Raw genomic sequence first — 12042 nt, 5'->3', positions numbered from 1 at the left:
GGATTGCTTCCGGAACCGGCCCGCCGCGCGCCTCACCCCGCCAGGCGCTCGCCAGGCTCGGGGGCCGGGGCAGCCGGGGCTCCAGCCGCCGCACCGCATCCTTGGCACGCGCAGGTCTGGGCGCGCGAGCGCGAAGTGCAAGTAGCGCCCCCCTCTGGCTTCTGTCCAGCCACAGCTGGAGCTCCGGGATCCTCCCGCCCAGTCCTCTCCCATCACTTCCCCTTCGCGTCACCCTCCTCCACAAACACTTCCTTTCAAGTTTTCCCCAGTGAAACCTTCCTTGCCCCACCTCCCAGCCAAGTCACACTTCTGTGCCTCTCTCTCAGAGAGCACCTCGAACTTGTATTACCGTTCGTGATTGACAAATCTAGCTCCCTTACCAGAATGAGTCTCATTTTTGCACCCCTCTGGCTAGCCCAGTGTCAGGTACTGGTTAAGGGCTCAGCGTCGTATGAAAAGAAAAATAAGTTATCGGTTTGGAAAGCAGCCCAATTGTGCAGAACTTGCGCTGTTCATTACGTAGTCATGCGCCACGTGGGGCTACTGAGCACTTGATTGTGTCTGTTTTGAATTGAGATGCGCTGTAAATGTGAAACAGACACTGGATTTTGAAAAATTACAAAACAAGAATATGAGATAGCTCAGTGTTTACACTGACTACATTGTTGAAATGCTTATATTTTGTATATTTGGGTTAAATATAGTAAAATTAATTTCACTTGTGTCTTTTCACTTTCTTAATGTGCCTACCAGAAAACTTAAGTTTACATAACAGGCTCACATTTGTGGCTTACATTTTTTTTCCCGCTGGACAGTGCTGATGTAAAAATATAATATGGGGAAGTCTTTGCTTTGAACAAATGAATAGAAATACATACTGATTACCTTAGAACATATCTCCAAGTTATCCTGCCCTAGAAAATAAACTTTTAAATTAAGAGTGCTTAAGAAAACATTTTTCATGCAAAAACAACTAGAGGGCAATATAGGACAGTATATAACTAGAGGATATGTCACATTGTACAGGCTGTTGGAAAACTAACAATGACAAGTCATTCTATGCCAGGAATTCAGAGAGCTTCTTAGACATGATGTGCTGTCACGGTATTTCCAAGTTGGACGGGGACTTCAAAAATCAGATGGAAAAACTGACACCAGAAAGGTTCATTGACTTGTGCAACCAGTTGTGACAAAACTAGTGTCTTCTACATTCAATTGTTTTTACTCCATCAATCTTAAATTGAGCTAGCTTTAAAAAGATGGACAGGACCTTTTATGCAGGGAGAACGAAAGCCCTCAGCTATAAAACAATGGTTCGCAAGAGGGAGAGGAGAGGGGAAGAGGACTGCACCTTGATAAAGCTTCCCAGATGATTGTAATAAACCTCCCCTTACAACCCGCCACCCGCCCTCCCCCGCCACTTTAGAAGCTGAGGAGAAGGGAGGTTCTGGCAAGTTACCTAGTATTTGACTTGTCTGCCACTTGTAATGACTCTAGTAAGCTGAGCTTCTGGGGTCCGCCTTGGCCAGGAATACAAAGAAGAAAGATAATACTTATGGAAGAGACTTGGAAACCATAATTGTGAGACTAAAGAAAATCTGTCCCTGTGCATTTGCTGGAATTAAGACATAGTTTTATTGTTGTCTAAGAGGGAAAAAAAAGTATCCAGAATTTGAATGTGGTCCTCAACTTTGTAAGCCAGTTTTTTCTATCACTTCCAAAATGACAGTCTTTATGGGAGTTGCCAATTATTAATACTTTCAGAGTGCATATTATATATTCAAATTGTCATAAGTATTGCATCTTATTTTGGGGTGATGCCAAGATTAAGAATGGCTAAAAAAGCAATAAAAGTAAGTTTATTGTGTTTCTGTGTGTAAAGCACTTTATCACTATATTAAAACATCCTGTTGTGTATGGAAGATTTTTTTTAAAGATTTTTAATTTTTATTTATTTTTAGAAAGAGGGAAAAGGAGGGAGAAAGATAGGGACAGAAACATCAATGTGCAAGAGAAACTTCAACCAGTTGCCTCTCACGCTCCTCCAACTGGGGACCTGGCCCGCAACCCAGGCACGTGCTCTGACTGGGAATCGAACCGGGGACCTTTCAGTTTGCTGGCCAGGACTCAGTCCTCTGAGCCACACCAGCCAGGGCTGTGTATGGAAGATTTTTATAAAATCTTAGTTTAAGGGAACTAAAGGGGCCCTGATAAATCATGTAAGTATAGTGCTACTTATGCTTTTTGTAGTAACAGAAGTCTTTTTTTCCTGAGTTTTAGAAGGGCTGCTGTATTGGAAGTGGATATACACAGAAGCCTGCCAACTCAGCCCTTCTCTTCCCTAGTGGTGCCCAAGACACCAAGGCTGGGAGTCTGAGTGACTCAAGGGCTCTAAGTAACTGTAAAAAGCAAAAATGGCCCCTCATTTAGCAGCTGAGGAAACTGAGACCCTGAGAAGTTAAGTGACTTGCCCAAGGTCGCACAGCTAAGACTCACTGGGCAACAGGACATAGAGTTGGGATAGGAAGAAACTAGAGTGCAGGAGAATAGTAGGAAGCTCTAACAAGTAGATGAGGGAGAGAGACAAGAGTTATGGTGATGTATATAGAATATGATGGAAACACGCAGCATGGAAGCCTCTCCAGGTGGTTCACAAAAGTCCCCACAAAGGAGATGATGCGGAAATGCAGTTGTGAATGGTGACAGCATATGTAGGGAACGTGCAGGGTTTCGATTAGTATTTTTTTTAAGTATTTTCTTTATTTTTAGAGAGAGAGCAAGGGAGGGAGAAAGAGAGGGAGAGAAACATCCATGTGAGAGAAAGACATCGCCCCCACCAGGGACCTGGCCTGCAACCCACGCATGTGCCCAGACTGGGAATCGAACCGGCAACCTTTTAGTTTTCAGGACAACATCCAATCCACCGAGCCACACCAGTCAGGGCAACATTTCAATATTATTGAGTGACTCCTATGTGTGAGACACTGTTCTAGTCACTACAGTGAATGAGACAAAAGTCCTGTCCTCATGGATCATGTAAGGCAAGCAGGGGCTGCTGCGAGCCCCTTTGTGTAGCACTTATTTCCAAAGGATTTAGATAAACAACGTCTTCACTGCACCCATAGTAGCTCTGAGAGACGCTCTATCACTTAACGTCGTAGTTAGGTTCTGCAACGTTAAGCAAAACAATATAACAAAACCAATTTTACCATAGGCTAATGGATATAAACAAGAGTTAAGTTCTTTGGGCATCTCATCAACATTGAAAGGAAACAAAAGCACGTTATTCGACGAGAACCTGCTATAGTAGATATACCGGTCCAGCCTATCCTAAAGTGTGGAGGCATACTGGTGATGTGAAAAATGAATTTAGGTGACACACGGAGGGACATTTAAAACATTTAAATAAGTCTAAGGGAAACCCTAGCAGCCGTCTAATATCAGAGATAGAAAGCTTCACCTTCCGCTGTTCCCTAGGTGACTCCACCCCTCCCCGGTCACCATGGAGATAAGTGGCTTCATTTCTCCCATTTCCCTACTTTCAGCCCTAGGTGAGCTTCAGAGAGCCCCCTCCCCATCTCCATGGAAAGAACTCCATGCTCCCCAATCTTTCTTCCAAATCATATTCTGCTTCTCAGGCTGTCACCATAGAAACTGAAAGTCTGTCCCCCTGCCCCACTCATCTCCATGGTGACCCTCAGCCCTACCCCCCAGGATATCACTAGGATCAATCCCCACCATAGGCCTAGAACTCGGGAATGTGGGGGATGTCTCCCTGCTGCGGCTGCAGTCTTTGTCTCCGATCCCCCTGGCTTTGAAGGCAAGGTGATCCCCTCTTTCAACAAAGGGGAAACTCCAGTTTATGGAACACCAATGATGTGCCAGGCACTGGGCTGGGTACTTTACATACTGAATTCATATCCAGCCATTTTACAGAGTTTAAGGAAGAGAGGCTCACACAGGGGAAGGTACTGGGTCTTCTGTCCCCTGCTGAGCCCCGTATCATCTCACTGAACCTGGGAACCTAGATGAGTCTCTTTCCACCATTCTGCTTTGCTGTACAACCTTGGACAAGTAGCCTCCTGTCTTTGAGCTCTTTTTTCTCCATGGTAAAAAAAAAAAAAGAGTGTTGAGCCCCGGCTGGCGTGGCTCAGTGGATTGAGTGCCAGCCTGTGAACCAAAGGGTCACTGGTGGATTCCCAGTCAGGGCACAGGCCCGGGTTGCACGCCAGGTCCCCAGCAGGGGGCGCGCGAGAGACAACCACACATGGATGTTTCTCTCCCTCTCTTTCTCCCTCCCTTCCCCTCTCTCTGAAAAACTTAATAAATAAAATCTTTAAAAAAAGAATGTTGAACTAATTGTCATCTTAAATATCCCCTTTTAATGTTGGATCATAAGTAGTTCTGATCTCATTAAGGAATGATTTTTCAGGTATGAATGCTAGAATAAAACTGTTAAGGTGGTCTTGGTTTTTTTTTAAGTGACATAGTGGAGGTATCCAAAATTTTTTTTTCTCCAAACTTTTCTGATTAAACAGTCTAAGTTGATGGTTTAGAATCTCTCATGGTTTCTTCCAGGGGGAGTTTAAAAGATTTTATTTATTTATTTTTAGAGAGAGGGGAAGGGAGGGAGAAAGAGAGGGAGAGAAGCATCAATGTGTGAGACATACATCGATCTGGCCCACAACCCAGGCATGTGCCCTGACTGGGAATCGAACCAGCAGCCTTTCACTTCTCAGGCCAGCACTCAATCCACTGAGCCACACCAGCCAGGGCACTTCTAGGGTTTTTTTGTTTTGTTTTGAAAATCCTATTTTGAAGTCATACACGGGAAGTTGCAGGGAGGTTTGAACATCCTTCACCCCAGCTGACCAACATTGGCATCTTGTATAACTATACTACAACGTCAAAACTAGTCAACTGACATTGATGCAATACAGAGCTTATTCATATTGTACCAGTTTTACATAAACTCACGTGTGTGTGTGTGTGTGTGTGTGTGTGTATAGTTCTGCTGCAATGTTATCACATGCAGATTCACGTACCCAGAGCCCCAGTCAAGATACAGAGCTGTTCAAGTATCACAAGCATTCCTCATGTTGTTTTTTGATAATCACATTCACCTACTTCCCTCCCCTCATCCCTAATTCCTGGAAACCATAGATTTGTTCTCCGTCCCTCTAATTTTGTTTCAAGTATGTTATTAAACCGGAATCATATACAGTAAGCCCTCATTTAATATTGACAATAGGTTATGTGACTTTAAGCAAAATGACGTAAACTGAAACCAATTTTACCATAGGCTAATTGATATAAACAGGAGTTAAGTTCTGATAGCATCTCATCCATGTTAAAACTAAATGACACTGGCCCTGGCTGGTGTGGCTCAGTGGGTTGGGTGTCATCCTGCAAACCAAAAGGTTGCCCGTGTTTCATATCCCATCAGGGCACATGCCTGGGCTGTGGGCCAGGCCCGTGGTTGGGCGCATGTGAGAGGCAGCCGATCAATGTTTCTCTCACACATCGATGTTTCTCCCCCTCTCTTTCTCTCTTCCTTCCCTGCTCTCTGAAAATTTTTTTAAAAAAATCTTTTTAAAACAACAAAACCTAAATGATGTTGAAGGACAACCTTATTCGAGGACCTGCTATAGTATGTAATCTTTTGGAATTGGCTTTTCCACTCAGCATAATTCCCTTGAGATGCATCCGAGTCGTTGCAGGTATCGGTCGTTTATTCCTTTCATTCCTGAGTATTTCACCAGTTTGTTTCGCCAGTCAGCTGACGAAGGACAGCTGGGTCGTTTCCGGTTTATGGCTATTAGGAATAAAGGCGTTACGAACATTTCATTGTGAAAATAAAACGTGCCTTTGACACAGCAACGGCTTTAAATTTTGATGAGGTCCTATTTATCACCTTTTCCTTTTATGGATTGTGCTTTTGGTGTCAAGCCAAAAAACTCTTTGCCTAGCCCTAGGTCACAAAGATGTTTGATTTTTTTTTTCTAAGAGTTTTATGATTTTATGTTTTACATTTAAGTCCATGATCCATTTTGAGTTCACTTTTGTATAAGATGTGAGGTTTAGGTCAAGGTATATTTATTGAGCTATGTGTATATGTATGTGTGTATTTATTTATTTTTGTCCAGTTGTTCAATTGCTCCAGCACCATTTGTTGGAAAGATTCTCCTTCCTCCGCTGAATTGCTTTCATATGTTTGTCAAAGCTCAGTTGGGCTGACTTGTATGAGGTCTATTTCTGGGTCCTCTTTTCTTTCTTTTTTTTTTAAAGATTATTTATTTATTTTTAGACAGAGAGGTGAGAGAGGGAGAGAAACATCAGTGTGTGGTTGCCTCTTGTGTGCCCCCTACTGGGGACCTGGCCCACAACCCAGGCATGTGTCCTGACTGGGAATTGAACCGGCCACCCTTTGGTTTGCAGGCTGGCACTCCCCAGCCAGAGCGTGGGTCCTCTTTTCTGTTCCACTGGTCGTGTGTCTGTTCCTATCCATACAGCAGAGCCTAGACTTTTGAGACAGAATACTGATTGCCACTTGCTAGCTTGGGTGATCCTGAGCAAGTGACCCTCCCGTGGCGTCTCATGTCACTCGGTATATAAAAGAGGCCTTCAGAGCCCCACCTGAGCTAAGCCCTGTCTACCTCTCTGCTCATCTCCTATTACTCGGCCCCTTATTCACTTTGCTCCAGCCTCACTGGCCTTCGGACTGCTCCTCAATCCGCTCCTGCCTTAGGGTCTTTCCAGATGTTTCCTTATCCCGGAACTCTCCCCTCACAGACCTCCCCATGCCTCCCTCTCTTCCCTCCTTCAAGTCTTCTGTCCAGTTTGGCCTTCTCAGGGAGGCGTTATTTAAAATGGCAAAGCCTTGGCCTCCCCCCTTCCCTTGCGTTTTCTCCATAGCATTCATCAGCATCTAACACACAATGTCATTTTTTGGTCTGTCTCCCACCACTAGAATATGAGCTCAGAGACAGCAGGCATTTTTTTCTTTTTTCAAATTACATATTATTGTTTATGCCATTACAGCTGTCCCCACTGTTTCCCCCTTTGCCCGCCCCTACCTGGCACCCCTCCTCAGGCAGTCCCCACACCGCTGTCCCTGTCCATGGGTCATGCATATCCGGTTCCTTGGCTGATCCCTTCCCCTTCTTTCATCCAGTCCCTCACCCTCCGCCCCTCCGACAGCTGTCAGTCTGTTCCATGTATTCATGCCTCTGTTTCTATTTTGTTCATTAGTTTGTTTTGTTCCTTAGATTCCACATATGAATGAGATCATATGGTATCTGTCTTTCACTGACTGGCTTATTTCGCTTAGGTAATGCTCACCAGGTCCATCCATGGATAGCAGGCCTTTTTGTCTTGTTCACTACTGTACTCCCAGTGCTGAGGCTGTGCCTGATACGAAACACCTTTGTTGAGTGAAGGAAGAAATAAGTGGAGAGCTAGAGAAATGAATGAGGGAATAATGACTGCTCCCAGCTCATGTGAGCAGCTTCTCCGCCCTTGGCTTGTGCTTCTCCAAGGCTCACCACCAGGTGGCAGCCGGAGCCTGGACGCTGGCCTCCTGTGCTTCTCCCCAGCCTTCTCCCTGACACCTGTCACTGTCTTGCCCAGGACTGGCTCCTGTCTGGGCATGGCCAGGGCAGCTTGTGTAAGCTATTCAAGCAGGCAGCATCAGTACCTGAAACTTTGCTTGATTTTCCTTTTAGAAGTTACGATTTTCTTTCCTGTCCTACCCTGCTCTGTGTCAAATGGAAGAAGCCGCAGATACTGGCCAGTGGGCTGCCCCAAGGCCACTGCATCTTCTAGGACATCAGGGAACATGTCCCTGAAGAGATTTCATTTCAGCCCTAGCTGCAGTGGCTCAATGGATTGGGTAATAGCCTGCAAAGCAAACAGTCGCCAGTTCGATTCCCAGTCAGGGCACAGGCCTGGATTGCCAACCAGATTCCCAGGAGGAGGCATGCGAGATGCAACCACATATTGATGTTTCTTTCCCTCTCCTTCTCCCCGTCCCTTCCCCTCGCTGAAAATAAATAAATAAAAATTTATCTTTAAAGAGACTTCATTTCTACTTTTGCCCAGATTTAGCAAGCCTCTCCCAGAGTTACTCCTACACCCCCTAAACTAGTAAAGACTAGGTACTTAAGTACCAAGGTCAAGCCTTTTGAGTCAGCCTGCGTTTGGATCGCCACTGTGCTGATTATTAACACTGTATCCTGAGTGATGTTAGATACCTGATGGAGATTCTTTAAGTATTAGTTTTCTTAGCTGTAAAATGGGGATAATAATGGTACCAAACTCGCAGGGTGGTGTGAAGATTTAATGGGATAACATGTAGACATTAGCATAGAGCCTGGAATAGAATAAGGCTTAACTGAAGAACAGTCCGGGCACGGGGAGGCGGGGATATACAAGACCAGCAACGACAACAACTGGCCAGGGAGTCTGGGGAGGGTGCTGCCCACTTGACTAGAAGGCTGAAGCCAAGAAAATTGGGAGCTAAAGGAAGCCTTCCCAAGAGATCACATTTTCGTTGCAGCCTGTAGGACAGGTCAAATTCTGCCAGAAAGTCCAGCTGGAAAGAGCATTCCAGGAAGAAATAATAGGATGTGCAATTAAAGAGAAGTGTGAACCCACGTGGGTATGTTCCAGTCACTGGAAGTAGTTAGGTATGACCGAAATGCATTTTTGTTTGCGGGGGAGTCAAAAGATACAAAAACAGATCAGTGGGGGCCAGATCACAAGGGGCCTCATGTGAGGGGGGGCAGTAAAAGGAAGATGGAATTGATCTGGCGGACATTGGGGAGCCATCTAAGATTTTCAAGAAAGGAAGCAGATGGTTACAATTGCTAGCTTGGAGGTCCAGCTGCCTTGCAGGAGGGCAGAGACTGGAGGCAGGTGAGAGATGAGCTGGGCTTAGATTGGAGACATTGTAGTGGCGATGGCGACCAAGGGATGAAGTCTATGTTTTTTTAACCCCAGAGGGGGAAATCAACAACCATGTTTTTCTAAGAGTTTGCCTGAAAAAGGAAAGACAGCTAGGGCCAGATAAGTAAATCATGGTACCTTTTTTTTTAAATATGGGTGAGCCCTGGCTGGTGTGGCTCAGTGGACTGAGTGCCAGCCTGCAAACCAAAGGGTCGTCATTTCAATTCCCAATCAGGGCCCATGGCTGGTTTACAGGCCAGGTCCCCAGTAAGGAGTGCATGAGGGGCAACCACACATGGATGTGTCTCTCCCTCTCTCCCTCCCTCCCTTCCCCTCTCCCTAAAAATAAATAAAGTCTTTCAAAAAATATGGTTGAGACTTGAGGCGGCTCTTCTATTCCCCACAAAGCCTGACACTAATTGAATGAGAAGAGAGAGGGGTACCCAACACAATACCTGCCAAGTGGTAGGGCTTATCCCCAATTCAGCCTGACCCCCACTGTCTGACTTCCCTCTCATCTCTGACCCAGAGTCCCATGATACAGGGGCTGAGGGGCTGGTTGGTTTATCAGAACTTGGATTTCCCTTCCATGGAAGGGATTTCTTTATACTGGTCCCCTAAAGAATGAAGGAAACTTCTAGACCGGTTTGTTCATTTTCTGGTACTCCAAGATGTTCACAAAGCCCAGTAACTCTCCGCTGTTTCCTTTTCACTTTAAAAGGCCTTCATTCCCCACCCCTACCTTTTCTGCCTTATCTCTCCCCCAGGGAAAATGTTTGGGTCTTGCTTTGTGCCACCCTGTGTTAGCACTATTTGCCCTAGCATGGCCTATTTAAAAGTGCCCAAGCCCGCCCTGGCTGGTGTGGCTCAGTGGATTGAGTGCTGGCCTGTGAATGAAAGGGTCCCCAGTTTAATTCCCAGTCAGGGCACATGCCTGGGTTGCAGCCCAGGTCCCCAGCAGGGGGCGCGCAAGATGCAACCACACATGGATGTTTCTCTCCTTCTTTCTCCCTCCCTTTCCCTCTCTCTAAAAATAAAGAAATAAAATCTTTTAAAAAAGAGAGAGAAAGGGCTAGAGATAGGTTTCCCCTGTCCTGAGTGGTATCACATCTTCAAGTAAGAGCCCTCCAGAAATGGATTCACTGTTCCGTCTCCCTCATTACTTCACCCTGACCTGTTGAGCTCCTGGGGCAGAGGGGTAGGGGGCAGACGCAGGTTTGCAAGCCCCTGGGACCAGCCTTTTCCCTTCTCAGAGCCTTTTGTTGTTTCAGCTTTCCAATGAGTCCCTAAGGTCTCTTCTAGCACTAACATTCAAGGATTATATTGATACTATTGTACAGTAGGATCGCCTGTTTCATTCATGGATAGAAACAAATTTCCTGTTGCCATAGAGAATAAGGGCTCTTTGAACTAGAAGAAGAGGCGCTCAAGGAGGCAAGATAAAGAGTGGAAAGGGTATGTGGCATGAGTCAGCCCGACTTGGCTTAAAATCCTGTATACTGGGCAGGTCACTTGACTTGTCTGAGCTTCTATCATCTGTAAAACAGGAACAACAACCCTTACTTCTTGGAATGAGGTGACGTATGTCACACTGACACAGGAGGGGGTCACGACCTTTCTTTATCAGCAAGTGAAGGCCAGCTTTTCCTCCTGAACTCCACCTTGCTTTCTCTAGTTTACAGGACATAGTTTTTTATTGATTTGAGAGCGAGCGCGCGAGAGAAACATCGGTTCGTTCCACTTATTTATGCATTTGTTGGTTGATTCTTGTGTGTGCCTTGACTGGGGGTCAAACCCACAACCTTGGCATGTTGGGACCATGCTCTAACCCACTGAACACCTGGCCAGGGCCAGGATTCTTTTTTCTCTCCCTGACCCTCACAGCCAGTCTTAGTGTTCCATGCCAGGGCCTCAAGCTTTGCTGGTACTGTTCCCACGCAATGTGAAACAACTCTGCATCCTTCACAACCATCTAAAAGCCCTGGGTAGGGGGGAACGGCGCACCTGGGGCCATACTGAGGCTTGGATTGTCAGGGCAACCAGCTGAAGCTCCCGGAAGGGCTGCAGGGGGGCCCTCACCGGCCCTCGACCAGCTTCACTGGCTCCGCTCCCTCATCCTGGCATCCAACCTTCTGGACCATAACCATCTGGCCAACAGCAGAGCGCTCCAGTGCTTGGTTCACCTTCAGGTCTGGACCCCTCAGCCAACTGCTTCCCCAGTGACATGACTGCTTTCTAGGTAGCCAAAGTCATATTTTTGGAGAGCTGAAATGTCTCATACAACTACATGACTCATCTGCCCTGGGGCACCCTCTTTGCAGCTGGCTAGCAACCCGAAAGACGACATTCTGGAAAGGGGCCGTTCTGCTGCTGGTAGGAACTCACCCTGGCCAGGAATTCTTCACATCTCTGCCTTCAGCCTCCCCAGCCTATGGGAGCGCCCCGTGAGTCCCACACGCTTACCAAATGTCAGCTATTGGACCTGAGCGGTAATCGGCTGAGGACCCTCCAGCATCTCCACAGCCAATGCCATTTCTTCTATCTGAACCTCTCTGCCAGCAGCCTGGCCTTCCTATAATCAAACCCCCTGCCCCAGCGTAGGGGGCTGCCAGTTGCTCCCAAGAGGTAGAATCTGACTGGAAGTACCGTATTTTGCCGTGTATGAGGCGCACTTTGTTGCCCAGATTTCTGAGGGAAAAATTAAGATGCGCATGACACATAGGCAGTACTATATAAATGTTTATAATTCTTTTATTTCTGCTTATGCGCTGAAAGTGTAACTCGAGAAAGCAATAACGATATCCGTATGCAAAATGATACCCTGGAATATGATGATCGGTTTTGTTTCTAAATATAAACAATTGAATTTAAAAAATTAAAACGAAAGATTTTTTTTCCCCTGAAAGTTTGGGCCAAAAACGTGGGTGCGCATTATACGCGGGAGCACGTCATGCATGGCAAAATACGGAAGCCATGATATAACATCCAACCTGCATAGCATTGTCTTGGCATATCGCACTGGACCCAAGTAGGCAGCCTTCCCAAGAGACCTCCTTTATAGGCTTCCTGCCCTTTAGCACCTTGGCCTGACCTGGA

This window comes from Pteronotus mesoamericanus, unplaced genomic scaffold (genome assembly GCF_021234165.1).
Source record: "Pteronotus mesoamericanus isolate MK-2021 breed Mesoamerican mustached bat unplaced genomic scaffold, CSHL_Meso_final contig_256, whole genome shotgun sequence".
In the NCBI taxonomy this organism is placed as follows: domain Eukaryota; kingdom Metazoa; phylum Chordata; class Mammalia; order Chiroptera; family Mormoopidae; genus Pteronotus; species Pteronotus mesoamericanus.
Note: the sequence above shows the minus strand (reverse complement) of the source record.